The 21871-nt window shown below is 46.0% G+C and overlaps 1 non-coding gene across 1 annotated transcript; it reads right to left on the bottom strand.

Annotated features, from left to right (window-relative positions):
• Nucleotides 1-15607: 15607 nt before the first annotated feature.
• Nucleotides 15608-15680, bottom strand: trnaf-gaa (transfer RNA phenylalanine (anticodon GAA)). The gene has a single exon. It is a non-coding gene; the product is annotated as a tRNA-Phe (tRNA).
• Between the last annotated feature and the right edge of the window lie 6191 nt (nucleotides 15681-21871).

Here is a 21871-nt window from a genome sequence, read left to right as displayed (position 1 = left end):
AGGTCTAAACAGTAAACATGGTCCATTTGGAATAGTTGCCGCTGAGCCTTCAGGCAGCAAAGCGTTCACGGATGAGCTGCTGGCGCAAGGCTCGAGCAATTGTTAAAGGGGCACGACGGCCCTCTCTACTCCACCGTCGTGCTCTGGGTTCAGATAGTTGCATGGTTTCCTTGTCCTCCTCATCCTCCTCGTCATCTGAATCTTTCTCCTCATTATCAGCTACTCTCACCTCAGATGGGTCTTCTATTACCATCTGCTGCTGCCTCATTCATGGCTAATTTATGCAGCATGCAGCACACAACAGTGAACTAACTGACAATCTCAGGGGAATATTGCAAGTAGCCTCTGGAATGGGCCAGGCACAAGAACGCTGCTTCAAGATGCCAATGGTCCTCGCTATTATGCTGCGCATCGCAATGTGCGACATGTTGTATTCCCGGTCAGCTTTCATCTGGGTTACGCGTAGGGGCCTGACCTGCCCTTCTGGCTGCTATTGAAACATGGCAGATATAGCGCTCTCACGTAGGATGAACGCATCATGGATGCTCCCAGGGTATCTCGCATCAAATGACATGATGCGATACATGGCATCACACACGAGCTGTACATTAATGGAGTGGAAGCCTTTTCTGTTCCTGTACATCTCGGAATCCTCCAAAGGTGCTCGCAAGGCGATGTGGGTACAATCAATGCAGCCCTGTACCTTTGGGAAGCCAGCAATCCTGGAAAAGTCCACAGCCCTGTCACACATTGCCTGGGCGGTCATGGGGAACTTTATGTAGTTATTCTTCCGGGCATATAGTGCAGCAGTCACCTGCCGAATGCAGATATGTTGAGAAATGGTGCACACATCCCAAATTGTAGACTGGAATGATCCAGAAGCATAGAATGAAAGTGCAGCTGTAACTTTCACTTCAACTGACAAATAGGTCCTCCTGACCCTTCTAGGTTGCAGGTCTGCTTTTACTAACTCACAGATCTCGGTTACAACCTCTTTGTGTAAACGCAGCCTTCTGACACAGTTTGCATCACTCAGGTGCAGGTGTGAACATCTGTCTCGATATACCCGATGTCTCCTGCCCATTATCCTATGTTCTGTGAGGTTCCTCATGTGATGATGTCTAATCAATCATCTCCTCCGCTGCACCATCATGCAGAAGGCTTGCACAAGGTATGGATTGTCAATTTTTCCACCATAATTAAATTGTAGCTTTACAAGAAGCTCAAAACAGCAGATCAAGGAATTAAACCTTCTTTCCTCTCTCTCTCCCCAAGGTCGACGTCTTAGTATGGACCACACCCTGGTCTGCGCATGCACAATAGGCTTGCTTAGAACGGGAAGTTAGGCATTCAATGAAGACATTTGGAGCAACGAAGCCTAATGTAATTCTTCAATTTTTGATTTATTTTTCAAAGTACCACCCCACCACTGACCGAACATCTCCTCACCGGGCTCGAGGGTCGGGACCAGCACAATCGCTCCCTCGCCTGGACACAGGGGCTCAGCGTTCAAACGACCCCCCCTCCCCGGGCTTCTTTTGAAGCTGCTGTATGTATAAGAGTTCTCATCCCTTCAGTTTGGCTTCCATCCTATTCCCACCAGCCCCGCTCCCCCCCCCACCCCCGGGCTTCTTTTGAAGCCGAGCCCCTGTTTCCGGGCGAGGAAGTGATTCTGCCCGCCAAAATACAAACCTCGAGCCCGATGAGGAGACGTTCAGTGGTGGCATGGTACTTTGAAAAATATCAAAAATTAAAGAATTGCATTAGACTTCTATTTTCTCCCTTTTGACTTTGAAAAAATTAAGCTTCATGATGCAAATTCTTTTTCTTCTTGACTCCCTCCAAAACTTTGCATAAAAACAATGGCATCTTTCTGCACCAATTTTTTAAAGTGTGCTGGTTTTTCTTAAGTGCCCAGAAGATTTTTTGGGAGTGGTCACATACGCCGTCCTAGGAAAAATGTAAATTGGCCAAACTTCCTTAAACGTGAAAATCTGGCACAGACATCAGGTTACGCCCTCTGTGATACAAAAAAATACTAACCTAAAAAAAATTAACCAACTGAGTTACGCTGGCGCAGAAATTTTGGGGAAACTTGGATATTTTAATTTACTCCAAAAAAAGCGGTGCACGCCAAAAAAACAGCGTAGATAACTGAGGAAAATTGAGCCCATTGAGATGTTCATAAGGTGTTGCAGGTTTAATATGGCAATTAAGTTGAAAGCACATGCAAACATTCAAATGTACAAAAATGATGAGAAAGACAACCCAGACAACGGTCCAACCTCATACACCATGGATCCAGTGAAACAATAATAAATTACATAGTAAGATATAAAAAAATCCACCCACCGTGTTTCTGCCACAATGATCCCGACAGCAACATGGCAACCGAGTCTTGTAAACTATTCCAGGGACTGAACCTTCTCATAACCTCTCATTGGAGGTGTTAACAGCCTCAAAATTTTAAGACGTTATAGTTTTAGACAGAAATAGAAAGAGCTGGAAGCATACAGCGGGTCAATCAGCATCAGTGAAGTGAAGGGACAGTTGATGTTTTGAGCTTGTACCCGTCTTCAGAACTGAAAAATAAGAGGCAGACAGGCATATTAATAGAATCAGAGAAAGCAGGAGAAGAAAGAAAAACAAATGCATTGACGGATTATCAGTGGAATGTTGCTGGATGGTGCAATGGATCATCTTAGTCAAATTATAGAAAGAAGTATTAGCAGAAATTTATTAAAAACAAATAATGTATCAAAGGCTAAGGCAAAATGGAAGGAAATGAGAGAGATGGCAACAGCAGCCTAGGTTTGGAACAGGAACCCAGATGTCATGATTTCTAATCCCATTATGGGCTGTTGTGAAATTGAATTGAATGTTGTGGGAGGAACCAGTAAAAATGACAATGAAAGCTGCCGGATTGTTGTAAAAACCCAACTGGCTCACAAATGTCTTTCAGGGAAGGGACCTCGTCATCCTTATTCCAGTCCCACACTACGTGATTGACGCGAAATGCCCTAAGGCAACTAGCGATGAGCAATAATTGCTGCCTTGCCGGTGGCGTCCACATCTGAAGAACAAATTAAAAGAAGAAAATCCGGGTATCAAGCTTAAAACTTTAAGTGGGAGATACTGGTGAGTAATCTGTCTCCAAATGGACAAAGAACAACACTGTCAAAGGATTTCTCACCCCCCCCAAAACACCAACAGTTCTTTGGATTCCCCCTCCACCCACCACCAACCATTCCCCGCCAGGCACTGATGGACCAGCCCCCATAGCAGTAGAGACCTCTGCTGTGAAGGAGGGTGTTAAAGGACAGGGGCGGATTAATGCACAGGCCTATGGTGAACTTGGCCAGAGACCCCCACCAAACATGGGGCCCCTGCCAATATGTTTAGTTTAAGCATAGTATATTGTAAAATTATTTGCTTTATTACTAATGCAGTATGGGCCTATTTCTTCAAGCATTTTACGCCATATTTGTGTTGTAATGGATTGGGGGAGGGGAGAGGGTGGTATAGGGCTTGCGGAGGGCCCTGATGTGCACCAGGAATTCTTAATCTGGCACTACTAAAGATATTGGCTTACAAATTTGATTGTGCTATGCCTGATTTAGAGGTGTAAAACGGATTCCTACTGAGCACCCCAATCCAATATGGCAGGCAGCGTCAGAGGTGCCATATTGGATCCAGCTGCTCAGCAAGTATCCAGGGTGCCTGAAACTTGCATTAGGCCCATTATGTATGAAAATTGGGGATCCCACGTCTGTTTCAGGCCCATTTGAGAAATTGGTTTGGGACTGACGACAATGTACAGGAGTGCTCCTCTTGATTGCTTCCCTCCCCAGACCATCCTACAACCGGCAAGCTGCTTCTGAGTTCACGAATGTTGCCTGCTCCTCGCCAGTACCATCCTAATGAGGCAAGCGGACCAATTTTACATTGAATTACATCGAATAGAAACGGGCTATTCAATCCAACAGTTCTGTGTTGGTGTTTGTGCTCCACATGAGCCTCCTCCCATTTACGTCATCTCATCCTTTCAACATATCCTTCTATTCCTTCTTTAGAGCCAATCAGCAGGTAGGTCAGCTTATCTGTATGTAAAAATGAAAATTGAAGTTTATTCAAATGAAAATGTTTTCCTCTTTTGACAGAATAAGTGAGTAGACCAGAGTTCATCTTTTTCAGTTTTTTGACCATTAAAATCTTTCCATTGATATAAGTATGGCTCTGCATCTTATGCATTGAACCAGCTTCACTGATCTTGCCAATCTATCAAACAATGACTGCCTACTGGTTTAAAAGTTCTGACTGAGAGTCCCTTGAGTTAATAGTCTATTTATTTTTTATTGAGGTTAAACTTTATTTTAACTTCTGCATCATTTAAAATAAAATTATACTTAAAATGGTATTAATTTCTGCATGTCATAATTCTCCCAATGCAATATACATTAAAAAAAATTCACAGCCTGATCAAGCTATACTCTTTGAGAGATTCATAGGCACAAATGTAATATATCGCAGTTTGTAATAAACTTTACACATGTATAATCAATGGACATAGATTAGATCACAGGAACATTGAACAGATCAAATACCTGCCTCGGGAGAGAAGTAGATCCAGAGTATCTCATTAAGTGGAATTACATAATCTAAAGAGGATAACTGAGTATTGCACTAGGTTAATGTGTATGGTCATATCATAGACTTGCATTAATTCCCCTGATATTTAGTCTGCATTTATTTTTGATCCTCATTAGTTATAAACCCTAGTCTTAAATTAAAAGGTTTTTGTTCCAGGAAGTATTATGATATATAGAGATAGCTGAATGGTTAAGAAACTTATAAATCACTGTTCAAATAAAGCATCTAATTCGACAAAACGAATTTTATGATGCCATGCATCATGATATGGCCGTGCTGCAGGCCTCATTAGGCGCATGAATCGAGTTCTACACAGGAATGGGGTAAAGCCATGCTGACAACTACAGAGAAGAATTTTCAGCTGAAGAAAAAGGAGGACATTTCAGTAGGTTTGGTGAAGAAGACAACATCACCAGAGCCGATGCAACAGAGTTGGAGAATGTAGGAGAATGGGATGGAGTCTTTAACAGGATGCAGCTTGGGCAGAAGCATGCCTTTGGTAACTATGGGAGTTGGTGGGCTTGCAATAGATGTCAGTGAAAAGCTCATCACCAGTTATGAAGCGAGGAGTCCAGGAATGAAAGCGAAGAGTCAGAGATGGACTTTGTGAAGTTGACAGATAGGTAGAAATTGGAAAATCGTCAAATTACGAGGAAATTAGTACAGTGGGACAGCAGCAGGCTGAAACAATCAGCCTACCAGGACAGTCCTATTTGTGCAACTTAACAGTTTAAGAAAATTTCGCTAACGTACCTCTAATCCTCCTTTTCCAATTTTTTGTGGGCATCTTTTCTGAATTTAAAGACAGTTTTTCTAATTCTTAGAAAGTTTGGCTGAGTTTTTCCACCATGGTTGTGAAATTTGGCCCTGAAGAACCTGATGCTTATGTCGCGATTTGCCCCGGTGCCCCCCAGCATTGATCCTACCAGAAATTGTAGGTTCATAAGAACATAAGAAATAGGAACAGGAGTAGGCCATATGGCCCCTCAAGCCTGCTCCGCCAATCAATAAGATCATGGCTGATTATTGACATCAACTTCACTTTCCCACCTGATCTCCATACCCCTTGATTCCACTGGACTCCAAAGATCTATCGACATAAGAACATAAGAAATAGGAGCAGGAGTAGGCCATACGGCCCCTCGAGCCTGCTCTGCCATTTAATACGATCATGACTGATCTGATCATGGACTCAGGTTCACTTCCCTGCCTGTTCCCCATAACCCCTTATTCCCTTATCAGTTAAGGAACTGTCTATCTCTGTCTTAAATGTATTCAATGACCCAGCTTCCACAGCTTTCTGAGGAAGCGAATTCCACAGATTTACAACCCTCTGAGAGAAGAAGTTCCTCCTCATCTCAGCTTTAAATCGGCGGCCCCTTATTCTATGTTTATTTCCCCTAGTTCTAGTCTTCCCTATCAGTGGAAACATCCTCTCCGCATCCACCTTGTCAAACCCCCTCATAATCTTATACGTTTCGATAGATCACCTCTCATTCTTCTGAATTCCAATGAGTAGAAGCCCAACCGACTAAACCTTTCCTCATAAGTCAACCCCCTTATCTCCGGAATCAACCTAGTGAACCTCCAAACCAAGTATATCCTTTCGTAAATATGGAAACTAAAACTGCACGCAGTATTCTAGGTGAGGCCTCACCAATACCCTGTAGAACTGTAGCAAGGCTTTCCTGCTATTATACTACATCCCCTTTGCAATAAAGGCCAAGGGCTAGATTTTCCACTTTTGTGGGCCGTAAATATGGGTTTTCGGATTGCTGGATTATCATCTGTTATGTATGGAGAAAGAGTCAGATTGAACACTGTGAGCTCAAAGTAACGTGTGACCTTAGTCTTTTATTGAAGGTCTCCAGAGTGCCTCTCCAACCTGTGAGGCCTCCTTAAATACCTGTGCTCCCAAGGGATTATGGAATCCCTTGGGACTCCAGGGGATGAGCCCTCTGGTGGCTTACAGAGTAAATACAAGTTTACATATATAACAACACTCCCCCGCAAAGTCAATACTGTAACTATTTACAATATGAGTCAATCTGGGACCCTTCTTGCCCTGGTTGATCATCTCGGTGTGAAAGCTGGTATTGTTGAATAATTTGTTGGGCCCTTGCTGCTGTGGATGATGGGTTCTGCCTTGTGGTCAACCATGGTGCCGGTTGCCACTGGTGTGTATGTTGGGGGAATCAAAAAAGGTAGGGTCCAAGGTGGGTTGCTCAGGATAGTCTGTGAATCTGAGTTTGATTTGGTCCAAGTGTTTCCGGTGAATGAGTTCATTTGAAAGTTTGACCCGAAACACCCTACTCCCCTCTTTGGTCACGACAGTGCTGGGAAGCCACTTGGGACCTTGTCCATAATTCAATGCAAATACAGGATCATTGATTTCAATCTCACGTGACACATTTGCGCTATCATGGTATGTACTTTGTTGAAGCCGTCTGCTCTCTATCTGTTTTTGTAGATCAGGGTGAACTAACGAGAGCCTTGTCTTAAGTGCTCTTTTCATGAACAGTTCAGCAGGTGGGATCCCAGTAAGTGAGTGGGATCTTGTGTGGTAGCTAAGCAGAACTCGGTTTAGGCGAGTCTGCAATGAGCCTTCAGTTACCCTCTTCCAGCCTTGCTTGATGGTTTGCACTGCTCTCTCTGCCTGATCATTAAACAGGGCAGATGTGACATGTTTCATCCCATTATGGGTCATGAATTTTTTGAACTGGTAAAACATGGCCCTTTGGCGCTCACCAGGACATTGGGTAGGCCATGTGTGGCAAACATGGCCCGCAGGCTTTCAGTAGTGGCAGCGGATGTGCTAGCCGACATTATCTCACATTCAATCCACTTGGAGTACGCATCTACAAACACAAAGAACATTTTACCCAAGAATGACCTGCATAGTCGACGTGTACCCTGGACCATGGTTTGGAGGGCCAAGACCATAAGTTTAGCGGCGCCTCCCTGGGTACATTGCTTAACTGCGAGCATGTATTCCATCTGTGAATGCAGTACTCTAAGTCTGCATCGATATCGGGCTACCACACATGGGATCTGGCTATCGTTTTCATCATTACGATGCCTGGGTGGGTACTGTGGAGGTCATTGATGAAGGTATCTCTGCCCTTCTTGGGAACCACTACACGATTGCCCCACAGAAGGCAGTCTGCCTATATAGACATTTCATCTTTGTACCACTTGTCTTTATCTCTTCCTGCATTTCCACTGATACACTGGAGCAGCTCCCGTGAAGCACACAGCTTTTGATTCAGGATAATAAGGGGTCCTGGCTCATCCAGGTTTTGACCTGCAGGGTCGTGACGGGTGATTGCTCACTCTCAAATGCTTCCATAACCATAGCTAAATCTGTGGGCTGCGCCATTTCCACCCCCATGGTGGCAATGGCAGCCTACTGAGAACATCGGCGCAGTTTTCTGTGCTTGGCCTGTGGCAGATGGCGTTGATGTAGGCGGACAACGTGAGCGTCCATCTCTGGATGCGGGCCGATGCGTTGGTATTTATCCCTTTACACTCCGAAAACAGGGATATAGGTGGCTTGTGTTCAGTTTCCAATTCGAATTTTAGCCCAAACAGGTACTGATGCATTTTCTTTATCCCATAGACACATGCTAACACTTCTTTCTCAATCATGCTGTAGGCGCTCTCAGCCTTAGACAGACTCCTGGATGCATAAGCAACCGGTTGCAGTTTCCCGAAATCATTAGCTTGTTACAGTACACACCTGACGCCATATGACGACACATCACATGCTAGTACCAAACGCTTACATAGAGCATACAACACAAGCAATTTGTTTGAGCATAGCAATTTTCTTGCTTTTACAAAGGCATTTTCTTGGTTTTTGCCACAAACTCATTCATCCCCTTTTCATAGTAAGACATGCAGTGGTTCTAACAGTGTGCTGAGACCTGGTAAGAAGTTAACAAAGTAATTCAGGAGTTCCAGAAACGACCACAGCTCTGTCACGTTCTGTGCGTTCTCAATTGCCTCTGTCTTCGCGTTGGTGGGCCTGATGCTGTCCGCCGCAATCCTCCTTCCCAAGAACTCCACTTCAGGCGCCACGAAAACACACTTCGAGTATTTTCACCTGAGCCCCACGCGATTGAGTCGACTAAAAACCTCTTCCAGGTTCTGCAGATGCTTGACTGTGTTCTGACCTGTGACCAAGATATCGTCCTGGAAGACCACGGTGTGCGGGACCGACTTCAGTAAGCTGTTTCCATGTTTCTCTGGAATATTGCCACCGCGGATCGAATTCGAAACGGGCATCTGTTATAAATAAAAAGACCTTTGTGCATGTTGATGCAGGTGAGGCCCTTCAATGATTCCTCCAGCTCCTGCGTCATGTGGGCTGAAGTCAGATCCAGCTTCATGAACGCCTTTCCTCCTGCCAGCGTTGCAAATAGGTCATCAGCCTTTGGTAGTGGGTATTGATCCTGCAGGGAGAAACGATTGATAGTTACTTTATAATCGCCACCGATTTTGATGGTGCCATCTCCCTTGAAGACAGGAACGATCGGACTGGCCTACTCGTTGAACTTGATAGGTGAAATGATTCCCTCTATTTGCAGCCAGTCTAGCTCGATCTCTACCCTATCTCTCATCATGTACGGTACTGCTCTCGCCTTGTGATGGATGGGTCGTGCCCCTGGAATTAGGTGGATCTGCACTTTTGCTCCTTGGAATTTCCCGATGCCTGTTTCAAACAACGAAGGAAATTTGGTTAAGACCTGGGCACACGAAGTGTCGTCAGCGGGAAATAGCACTCGGACGTCGTCCCAGTTCCAGTATCTTTCCCAGCCAGCTCCTGCCTAGCAGTGTGGGACCATCACCTGGAGTGGTAGCTTGTGCACCACTCCATCGTAGGAAACCTTTACGGTAGCACTGCCGATTACGAGAATCAGATCTTTTGTGTAAGTTCGTAGTTTCATGCGAACTGGAGTTAAGACTGACCTTGAGGCCTTTCAAAAGTCTTTTTGCCCATGATAGACTGGCTCGCGCCCGTGTCCGGCTCCATTGACACCGGAAGTCCATTTAGTTCAACATTCAGCATTATCGGGAGATAATTTGTGATGAATGTGTGCACCCCATGTACCTATGCCTCCTTGGTCTGAGGCTCTGGTTCATAAGAACATAAGAACATAAGAAGATAAGAATTAGGAACAGGAGTAGGCCATCTAGCCCCTCGGGCCTGCTCCGCCATTCAACAAGATCATGGCTGATCTGGCCGTGGACTCAGCTCCACTTACCCGCCCGCTCCCCATAACCCTTAATTCCCTTATTGGTTAAAAATCTATCTATCTGTGATTTGAATACATTCAATGAGCTAGCCTCAACTGCTTTCTTGGGCAGAGAATTCCACAGATTCACAACCCTCTGGGAGAAGAAATTCCTTCTCAACTCGGTTTTAAATTGGCTCCCCCGTATTATGAGGCTGTGCCCCCTAGTTCTAGTCTCCCCGACCAGTGGAAACAACCTCTCTGCCTCTATTTTGTCCTATCCCTTTCATTATTTTAAATGTTTCTATAAGATCACCCCTCATCCTTCTGAACTCCAACGAGTAAAGACCCAGTCTACTCAATCTATCATCATAAGGTAACCCCCTCATCTCCGGAATCAGCCTAGTGAATCATCTCTGTACCCCCTCCAAAGCTAGTATATCCTTCCTTAAGTAAGGTGACCAAAACTGCACGTAGTACTCCAGGTGCGGCCTCACCAATACCCTGTACAGTTGCAGCAGGACCTCCCTGCCTTTGTACTCCATTCCTCTAGCAATGAAGGCCAACATTCCATTCACCTTCCTGATTATCTGCTGCACCTGCAAACTAACTTTTTGGGATTCATGCACAAGGACCCCCAGGTCCCTCTGCACCGCAGCATGTTGAAATTTCTCCCCATTCACATAATATTCCCTTTTACTGTTTTTTTTTCCAAGGTGGATGACCTCACATTTTCCGACATTGTATTCCATCTGCCAAACCTTAGCCCATTCGCTTAACCTATCTAAATCTCTTTGCAGCTTCTCTGTGTCCTCTACACAACCCGCTTTCCTACTAATCTTTGTGTCATCTGCAAATTTTGTTACACTACACTCCGTCCCCTCTTCCAGGTCATCTATGTATATTGTAAACAGTTGTGGTCCCAGCACCGATCCCTGTGGCACACCACTAACCACCGATTTCCAACCCGAAAAGGACCCATTTATCCCGACTCTCTGCTTTCTGTTAGCCAGCCAATTCTCAATCCATGCTAATACATTTCCTCTGACTCCGCGTACCTTTATCTTCTGCAGTAACCTTTTGTGTGGCACCTTATCGAATGCCTTTTGAAAATCTAAATAAACCACATCCATCGGTACAGCTCTATCCACCATGCTCGTTATATCCTCAAAGAATTCCAGTAAATTAGTTAAACATGATTTCCCTTTCATGAATCCATGTTGCGTCTGCTTGATTGCACTATTCCTATCTAGATGTCCTGCTATTTCTTCCTTAATGATAGCTTCAAGCATTTTCCCCACTACAGATGTTAAACTAACCGGCCTATAGTTACCTGCCTTTTGTCTGCCCCCTTTTTAAACAGAGGCATTACATTAGCTGCTTTCCAATCTGCTGGTACCTCCCCAGAGTCCAGAGAATTTTGGTAGATTATAACGAATGCAACTGCTATAACTTCTGCCATCTCTTTTAATAACCGTGACCCTCTATAGATCTGTCCTCCTCTGCAACATGGTGGTTTGCAGGTTTAGCAGGATTTGCAACTCACATACGTTGGAGGTGTCCCATTGTTCCACAGCCCTTGCAAACGTACTCTTTGAATCGGCATGAATGGAAACGATGCTCACCCCCGCAGCGCCAACAAGGTGTTAATGGCCTTGCATTCATCACCCTTAATGGTGGACTCTGAGACATCTGCGGGCGTGCAGCTGCAGGCATGTGTGACCTGCCCTGTACGTTATGATTCAAAAACAACATCACTTTGTTCACAGTACTTGTAGCAGCACTTGTGTGCTGAGAGATTTGCTTCGTATTGTCACTGGTGGCAATGAACGTCTGGGCTATCGCTATGGCCTTACTCAAGGTTGGGGTCTCTACAGTCAAAAGTTTGCAAAGTATGGTTTCGTGGCCAATGCCAAATATGAAAAAGTCTCTGAGCATGTGCTCCAAAGGTCCTTCAAATTCGCAATGTCCTGCAAGGCGTCTTAGCTCGGCGACATAACTCGCCACTTCCTGGCCTTCAGATCTTTTGTAGGTGTGGAACCGATACCTCGCCATCAGAACGCTTTCCTTCGGGCTCAAATGCTTTTGGACCAGTATGCACAAATCATCATACGATTTCTCCGTGTGTTTCGCTGGAGTGAGCAGATTCTTCATGCGGCCATACATTGGTGCCCCACAGACAGTGAGGAGGATCACCCTTCGTTTGGCAGCGTTCTCTTCCCCATCTAGCTTGTTGGCCACAAAGTATTGGTCGAGTCGCTCCACAAAAGTTTCCCAATCATCTCCCTCCGAGAATTTCTCCAGGTTGCCCACTGTTCTCTGCATCTTTGGGTTCGCTATCTGTATCTCGTCGCCAATTGTTATGTATGGAGAAAGAGTCAGACTGAACACTGTGAGCTCAAAGTAACATGTGACCTTAGTCTTTTATTGCAGGTCTCCAGAGTGCTTCTCCAACCTGTGAAACCTTAAATACCTGTGCTCCCAAGGGATTATGGGATCCCTTTGGACTCCAGGGGATGAGCCCTCTGGAGGCTGTACAGAGTAAGTACAAATTTACATATATAACATCTCCCATTTTCAAACCCCCTAGTTTCCATTTTTTTAAAATGGGCGTTACCGCGAGCGATCTGAAATGGGATTTAGCGTCAAATCTCTCTGACCTTCTGCCGTAAAGTGTCGCCAGCCTTAGCAACGGCATGGCAACGCTCGATTCCTGCAATTCGGGAGGTCAAGGGTCATCATTACATGCGCAGAAGAGGAGACAGAGTGAGAGGGAGCAGAGAGGGACTGAAATCGTGTGTGGCTGTGCTGTGTGCTTGTTTGGCTGTTGTGGGAGGCACAAGGGAGATTCACCAGCAGCAAAAAGTCTACTAAGCACCAAGAACATAGTTGTCACTGAGTTTTTGCCCAACAAATAATACATAATATGGAAGGGATGGAGGAGGCCCTGGAGCTGTTAGCCAGGAACACTGGTGGCAGAGGGCTCCCAGTGGTCCCGGACCACGGCACTGCACCCCAAGGTGCCGCACCCCCATTGCCAACAAATATGAGAGCCAGGAGGAAGATCATGCTTCTGGCTCGGAGCACGTTGCCACCTTGGGACCGTTCTCTCCCGTATCCGTCCAAGCAGCGGTTGTGCCGTCATCCCCCCCCCCCCCGCGCAATGAAGCATAGCCTCAAGAGTTCCTTGGCCAGATGGCTTGGAGTCAGGGGGGGAAGGGAAACAGTAGAGTGGGGAGGAGAAGCTGGGGTGGTGAGAAGGAAAGTGAAGTGCATGGCCACAGGTTTTATCTGGGGCATGTTTTTAGGTTGCTGCAGCTATTTTGGTGGGAGGGTCAGGACAAGGGGCGAGGGGGCTACCTTGTTGGTTTGCATTTGTGTTCTGTTTTGCAGAAATGGGGGCCATTGTAATGATGTAAATGTGATAAATTTGTTGTGGGGTGGGGCGGGGATGAGGTGGAGTGTTTTTTCCAGATATACTTATGATTTCAGACAAATAGTCGGATTAAATATTTTTTATTTAACATAACCTTGTTGCGCAATGTCTCAGATAGCTGCACCTTTACACACTAGTGATTCCTTAACACGAAAGGTTATAATTACACTTAACTTGAATCAACTTAAACTTTAACTTTCACCAAGATGATGCACACCATTGATGTATGACCTGCACACCCAGCAGTGTTGCAGCTTTGTAAATAACAACAACGTTCTTTCAATCAAAGCACTCATTTATGAGCTGCTGACATAAGAATCTTGCAGCTATGTAGCCATCATGGGCCCTTTCCTGTCATCGAGACGGGGGCGGGGGCATGGTTTCAGTGTCAGCCTGATTGTCTGGCCTGAGCTCAGCATCCACCTCCTCATCCTCCTCTTCCTCTCTCTCCTGAGGTGGACCGTCAGTCCCTTCTGGCAATTCTTTTCCCTTCCTGATAGCTAAGTTGTGCAGCATGGAGCACAGTGCCATGAATTGAGCTATCTGCTCAGGGTGGTATTGGAGCTCGCTTCCTGAATGGTCCAGGCATCTAAAGCGCTGTTTCAGCACTCCAATGCTTTTCTCAACGATATTGCGAGTGGATCTGTGGCTCTCGTTGTAGCGATTCTCGGCTTCGGTGTGGCTGTCACACAGGGGCGGGGGTGGCGGCCATCAGCCAGGTGGCGAGGCCATATCCTTTGTCACCAAGCATCCAGCATTGACCTCGTGGCTGATTGGTAAACATGTCAGATATAGTGTTCTCATGCACGATGTGAGCATCGTGGATGTTGCCCGGAAATTTAGGATTCACTGCCATAATAATTTGCTGGTGGTCGACAACGAGTTGCACATTCAGGAAGTGGAAACCCTTGTGGTTCCTAAAAACCTCTGCATCCCGAAAAAGTGCCCGCATCGCGATATTCATATAGTCTATTGCTCCCTGCACCTTGGGGAAGTTAGCAATTTGGTAGAATCCTGAAGCCCTCTCAGTCTGAGCCTCCCTGGTCATAGGGAAGCTGATAACGCCCATCCTGCATGCGTAAAGGGCTGAGACAGACTGCAAATGTTGCCAGCTGAGGCCTGAAAAGAACCCGACACGTAGAACGAAAGTGCCGCGGTGACCTTGACCTCGCTGGACAGTGCAGTCCTGGTGGTGCTGGCAGGCTGCAGATCTCCCCTGATGAGCTGGCACATCTCACTGATAACCTCTTTGTGGAAGTGTAGTCACCTAAGGCAGGTGATGTTGGACAAGTTGAGGTAAGACTGCTTCTCTCTGTACTTGCGGTGGGTGTAACGTCTGGTCCTGCTCATCAGTCTGGCACATCTTACATTGGGCACATGATGCTGTCGAATGTACCTTCTGCCATCTCTTGTCTGCAGCATATGTGTGGTCATCAAGAGAGGGTGAGAAATGACAGGCCCCATTCCAATAGCTATCAGTATTACACCGACTGTTCACAAACAATGAATGTCCCCACTAAGACACCTAATGTAAATTCCAATCGTCCACAGTATGATAAGATATTTGTTCAGATGTTCATATCACCTCAAAACACCTCCAAAGTACATCTAAACTCCCCCGAAGTTGGAGCAGAGCAGCCTTTTAAATGATGCGTCCGGAGAAAATGGTGTCCAGGCCACTGTGAGTAGTTCCGGTCAGTTCAACTTTTTCACGGCGTTTTTTTTGGCAAGTGATATCGGCGAGATGTGTGCGAGGTGCTGAAAGTAATGATGGGCGATTTTCTGGGCATTAGTTTCGGCAAATGTGATCTTTACAACAAAAGATAGTGGCTGGGCATAGAAACATAGAAACATAGAAAATAGGTGCAGGAGTAGGCCATTCGGCCCTTCTAGCCTGCACCGCCATTCAATGAGTTCATGGCTGAACATGCAACTTCAGTACCCCATTCCTGCTTTCTCACCATACCCCTTGATTCCCCTAGTAGTAAGGACTTCATCTAACTCCTTTTTGAATATATTTAGTGAATTGGCCTCAACAACTTTCTGTGGTAGAGAATTCCACAGGTTCATCACTCTCTGGGTGAAGAAATTCCTCCTCATCTCGGTCCTAAATGGCTTCCCCCTTATCCTTAGACTGTGTCCCCTGGTTCTGGACTTCCCCTTAAAAGTTGACAGGGCTCGTCGGGGATTTGAACCCGGGACCTCTCGCATTTCAATTATTAAAACCCCTTAGCGAGAATCATACCCCTAGACCAACGAGCCGCCGAGTTTAATCACCAGATATTGCCGAAACCCGGGATTGAACCAGGGACCTTTAGATCTTCAGTCTAACGCTCTCCCAACTGAGCTATTTCGGCCCGACAAGAATAGTGACCCCGACGTGATATTATTAAATCTCTGTGTTAATTACGTGCCAAAAATAATGCTGGGCGATATTATGGGCGTTGGTGTCGCCCATTCTGATCTTTCTGTCCAAAAAAAGTGGGCTGTCTGTATTATTTTTTATTGGCGTTATGTACATGCCGAAAGTAACACTTGCCGATAAGTTACCAAGAAATGGGAGTTACTTTCCATTTTGTAGCTAAATGGGCGATATATGGGTGTTACACCTCATTTCAGATTAACATGTATGTTGAGTGGGCGGTTTGCATGCAAAAATAATGGAAAGTCTAGCCCCAAGATTCCATTGGCCTTCCTGATCACTTGCTGTTCCTGCATACTAACCTTTTGTGTTTCATGCACCAGGGCTCCCAGATCCCGCTATACTACAGCACTTTGCAATTTTCCCCCATTTAAATAATAACTTGCTCTTCCATTTTTTCTGCCAAAGTGTATAACCTCACATTATATTCCATCTGCAAAATTTTTGCCCACTCACTTAGCCTGTCGAGGGGCTAGAACCTCCACATTTTGTTTGCATGCTTAACGCCCACTTAACGCCCATTTTACTGCTGAAATGATGTATAATGTCCATATATCGGCCATTCTGACACAAAATAGAAACTGATGGGCTTTTTAGGAGACTTATCGCGAGCGTTATTTTCCCAATGGGCTTAACGGCGAGAAAAAATATCACCGCCCGCACACTTTTTTGCGGCAGAATCAGCAGAATGGGCGATTTCAACGCCCATAATATGCCCAATGTTACTTTCCGCACGGAATTAACGCCGAGATTCAATATTAACGCCCGCCCACTGTTTTTTGTCATAAAGAGCATATTTACCCAAACTAGCGGACATGGAGATCGCCCATCTTCAATTTCACCACCTCGTATACATATCGCCCACAATATCGCTCGCTCAAAAAGCCGCCCACAAAAAGTGGAACTAACTGGAACATAAGAACTTAAGAACATAAGAAATAGGAACAGGAGTATGCCATACGGCCCCTCAAACCTGCTCCGCCATTCAATAAGATCATGGCTAATCTGATCATGGACTCAGCTCCACTTCCCTGCCCGCTCCCCATAACCCCTTATCCCCTTATCGTTTAAGAAACTGTGTATTTCTGACTTAAATTTATTCAACATCCCAGCTCCTACAGCTCTCTGAGGCAGCGAATTCCACAGATTTACAACCGTCTGAGAGAAGAAATTTCTCCTCATCTCTGTTTTAAATGGGCGGCCCTTTATTCTAAGATCATGCCCTCTAGTTCTAGTCTCCCCATCAGTGGAAACATCCTCTCTACATCCACCTTGTCTAGCCTCCTCATAATCTTATACGTTTCAATAAGATCACCTCTCATTCTTCTGAATTCCAATGCGTAGAGGCCCAACCTACTCAACCTTTCCTCATAAGTCAACCCCCTCATCCCCGGAATCAACTAGTGAACCTTCTCTGAACTGCCTCCAAAGCAAGTATATCCTTTTGTAAATATGGAAACCAAAACTGCATGCAGTATTCTAGGTGTGGCCTCACTAATAACTTATATAGCTATAGCAAGACTTCCCTGCTTTTATACTCCATCCCCTTGCAATAAAGGCCAAGATACAATTGGCCTTCCTGATCACTTGCTGTACCTGCATACTATCCTTTTGTGTTTCATGCACAGGTACCCCCAGGTCCCGCTGTACTGCGGCACTTTGCAATCTTTCTCCATTTAAATAATAACTTGCTCTTTGATTTTTTTTCCTGCCAAAGTGCATGACCTCACACTTTCTGACATTATACTCCATCTGCCAAATTTTTGCCCACTCACTTAGCCTGTCTATGTCTTTTTGCAGATTTTTTGTGTCCTCACATATTGCTTATCCTCCCATCTTTGTATCGTCAGCAAACTTAGCTACATTACACTCAGTCCCTTCTTCCAAATCGTTAATATAGATTGGAAATAGTTGCCAGATAAAACAAAAGCCAGCGGTGTGGCTGGCATTTGTTAAACCCCACTCTTACGTGAGGAGCTGATATCGGAAACATAGAAACATAGAAATATAGAAAATAGGTGCAGGAGTAGGCCATTCGCCCCTTCGAGCCTGCACCACCATTCAATAAGATCATGGCTGATCATTCACCTCAGTACCCCTTCCCTGCTTTCTCTCCATACCCCCTGATCCCTTTAGCTGTAAGGGCCAAATCTAACTCCCTCTTGAATATGTCCAATGAACTGGCATCAACAACTCTCTGCGGTCAAGAATTCCATCGGCCAACAACTCTCTGCGTGAAGAAATTTCTCCTCATCTAGGTCCTAAATGGCTTACCCCTTATCCTTAGACTGTGACCCCTGGTTCTGGACTTCCCCAACATCGGAAACATTCTTCACGCATCTAATCTGTTCAGTCCCGTTAGAATTTTATATGTTTCATAAGAACATAAGAACATAAGGATTAGGAACAGGAGTAGGCCATTCTCATTCTTCTAAACTCTAGTGAATACAGGCCCAGTCGATCCAGTCTCTCTTCATATGTTAGTCCTGCCATCCCGGGAATCAGTCGAGTGAACCTTCGCTGCACTCCTTCAATTGCAAGAACGCCCTTCCTCAGATTAGGAGAACAAAACTGAACACAATAGTCCAGGTGAGGCCTCACCAAGGCCCTGTACAACTGCAGTAAGACCTCTCTGCTCCTATACTCAAATCCCCTAGCTAAGCAGGCCAACGTGCCATTTGCCTTCTTCGCCGCCTGCTGAACCTGCATGCCAACTTTCAATGACTGATGTACCATGACACTAAGGTCTCGTTACATCTCCCCTTTTCCTAATCTGCCACCATTCAGATAATATTCTGCCTTCATGTTTTTGCCACCAAAGTGGATAACCTCACATTTATCCATATTATACTGCATCTGCCATGCGTTTGCACACTCAGCTAACCTGTCCAAGTCACCCTGCAGCCTCTTAGCATCCTCCTCATAGCTCACACCGCCACCCAGCTTAGTGTCGTCTGCAAACTTGGAGATATTACACTCAATTCCTTCATTTAAATCATTGATGTATATTGTAAAGAGCTGGGGTCCCAACAATGAGCCCTGCGGCACCCCACTAGTCACTGCCTGCCATTCTGAAAAGGACCCGTTTATGCCGACTCTCTGCTTCCTGTCTTCCAACCAGTTCTCTATCCACGTCAATACATTACCCCAATACCATGTGCTTTAATTTTGCACACCAATCTCTTGTGTGGAACCTTGTCAAAAGCCTTTTGAAAGTTCAAATACACCACATCCACTTGTCCACTCTGCTGGTTACATCCTCAAAAAATTCTAGAAGATTTGTCAAGCATGATTTCCCTTTTCTAAATCCATGCTGACTTGGACCGATCCTGTCACTGCCTTCCAAGATTTGCCTGAAAGCGTGCTGATGTGAGTGACAACGTTAACACACTGCTGTGTGTGTGCAGCTCAGACATCAATAGTGCCCATCACCTTGGTGCCAGTTAAAGTTTACGTTGATTCTTGTTAAGTTGTATTTAACCCTTTCATGGTAAGGAATCACCAGTGTGTAATGGTCCAGGTATCTGAGATAACGCGCAACAAGGTAATATTCAATAACAAAAGTTTAATACCAACATTGGTCTGAAATCATAAGCATCGCAGCCAATAACACCAAAACCCTGCCCACACCTCACTTTTTCCACCTTTGATATAAATCACATGGTCAACATGTCCAGCATCACAGAATACAAAAGCAAAGCAGGAGCGTGGTCCCCAGCCTCCATGCATTGCAACAAATTGCATACACCCAGATGGAGGTATAACACAGCCATCACCTGTGCACATGCACCTCACTTTTCTTCCCCCGCCCCCCTTCTTCTCCCCACCACTACCCCTTCCCCTCCTCGCTCCATGGCACCTGGCCAAGGAGCTCCTCAGGCAGTACCTCATTGCAGGGGATGAAGGCAGATGCATTGGTTGCACGGGTACAGGAACGGGGGGTATCGAGGGGACAACATTCTCTGATGTAGAAGCAGGATCTTGGTCCTTGCTCGCATCTGTCGTTCGCAGTGGTGGTGCGGAAACTAGGGGTGAAGTGCTGTGCTCTGGGACCACTAGGAGGGCTGTGGCAGCAGTGTTCCTGGTTATCACATCCAGGGACTCTGCCATACGCGGAATGTACTCAGTCATAGTGGTCAGGTGTCGGGATATGCCCACCAATGCTTCGATCAGCTGGTCACCACTGTACCATCTCTCCGCTGCCATGTCGCGCTTGTGGAACAGACCTGACATGTCCATGAGGCCTCCGCGGGGTCGGCGCCATCCTGGGGACAAATGGGGTGCCCTGGGGAGAGTTGCTTGCGGCTGGCATCTCCAGAGTGGAGGCAGAAATGACTGGAGGACCACTAGATGGCCTTGGGGTGGAATAGGTTCTGGAGCGTGGTGATGCAGGTTCTTCAAAGTCCGTGCTCTCATCCATCGAGAACAGACCCAGCGGATTGACGGGTGACGATCAGAGCTCCTCAGCACCAGATGTAGTAGGATCGTCCACTGACTCCTGCCCCATGCTCCCACCTTCTGGCCTCTGTGGCTTTGCCTGGGGCCGCACTGCTGGCTGAGCTGCAAGACACAAATGAGATTATTAGAGGTGAAGGGGGTGCTAGATGGACAAGGTGAGTCCAGCGCTACACGCAGCTTATGTACGACAAAAGCACCACCGCTCTCAAAATCATCACAGACATCATATTTCATGACCATCAACACATTGTACATTGCAATGAGTTTCATTAGGCCAGCATTATTTCTATGACATTTTTAGAAATCATCCATCACATATGATTGTTCGGATATGAGTTGGTGTGGCATCTATTGATTTTACATCATGCAATGGTGTAAGCTTCACTCACCTGGCATCACTTCAGGGCCTGCAGATGCGTCTGTGGCTGTCCAGGGGTGCTTCCCCACGAGTGCTAGCACTCGCTCCTCCATGTCAGTGATGTCGCTGGCGTCTGGTGGCCCCTCCCACCTGTTCACCTCTGCACCGACCTCATCATCGATAGCTTCTTCTGTAAAAGGTGACAGGACAACATGGCATGAGATCATTGCGTGATATCATTGCTAGGTGCTGTCACAGAGACTGATGAAACACATAACCGACAGATGTAATCATGATTATTATGATTATTATCATTCTTTACCTAAAGACGTATACCGTGACCGCAGGCTTTGAGTAAAACATTCCCGGTAAAAGTGCAAGACCTCACATCTGCTGATAGTCACTCATGATTGTTACAAATCAAATTATATAAATACATAAGTACATGTAAATCAATGTAATACTTACTCTTGCGGAAGCCACAAGGTCGTTCCATCGTTTGCGGCATTGGTTGCCCTCACGCACCTCATTGGTCGCCGACGAGATCACCTCTGCTATCTCGGTCCATATCCTCTAGTAGGCCTTTGGGGTGGGCTACCCACGTCCTCCCTGTGTCAAATCACCCCAGTGTAAATTGACCTCCTACAGGAGGGAGTCATTTGCCTTGTCCAAGAACCTCCTGGCTCTTTGCGGCCTCCAATGTGCTCCTCTCCCACCTCACTGCTCTCTCCAGCTTCAGTCTCTGCAGCGTGCTGTGATGCCTCCTCCGCTCCCTCCATTATAGGGCAAATTCAGTCAAATATGTGTCTGGTAACAGCTACTTTTTGTTTGCCTACTTGCTGTGAAGTTCTAAAGTCCCCCTCCTTCCTCCTAAAGCAGCCACATCACACTCAGCCACTTAACACAAGGTCTCATCGCCTTCAGTCCCTCTAAGCTCCCCCTCTCTCTGTCTCCTCTTCTGCGCATGTCGTGGTGACCCTTGACCTCCAGAATCGCAGATATGAACGTTGCCGTGCTATTGCTAAGGACGGCCACACTTTACGGCAGAAGGTAAAATAAATTTAACGCTACCGCCCATTTGGTATCGCTTATAGTAACGCCCATTTTCGAAACTGTAAAGTAGGTGCTTTGAGAATGGGTGAGAAGCTGGCGATCTGAAAAGCCTTTGTTAATGCCCATGCTGGAAATAACGCCCACTTTTGGGCGATCAGCACAAAACTGGAGGTTCTAGCCTTATGTCCTTTTGCAGTTTTTTTGTGTCCTCCTCGCATATTGCTTTTCCTCCCATCTTGTATCGTCAGCAAACTTGG

This window comes from Pristiophorus japonicus, chromosome 2 (assembly GCF_044704955.1).
Source record: "Pristiophorus japonicus isolate sPriJap1 chromosome 2, sPriJap1.hap1, whole genome shotgun sequence".
NCBI lineage: Eukaryota > Metazoa > Chordata > Chondrichthyes > Pristiophoridae > Pristiophorus > Pristiophorus japonicus.
The sequence above is the reverse complement of the archived record's forward strand: the minus strand, read 5'-3'. Positions and strand labels throughout refer to the sequence as shown.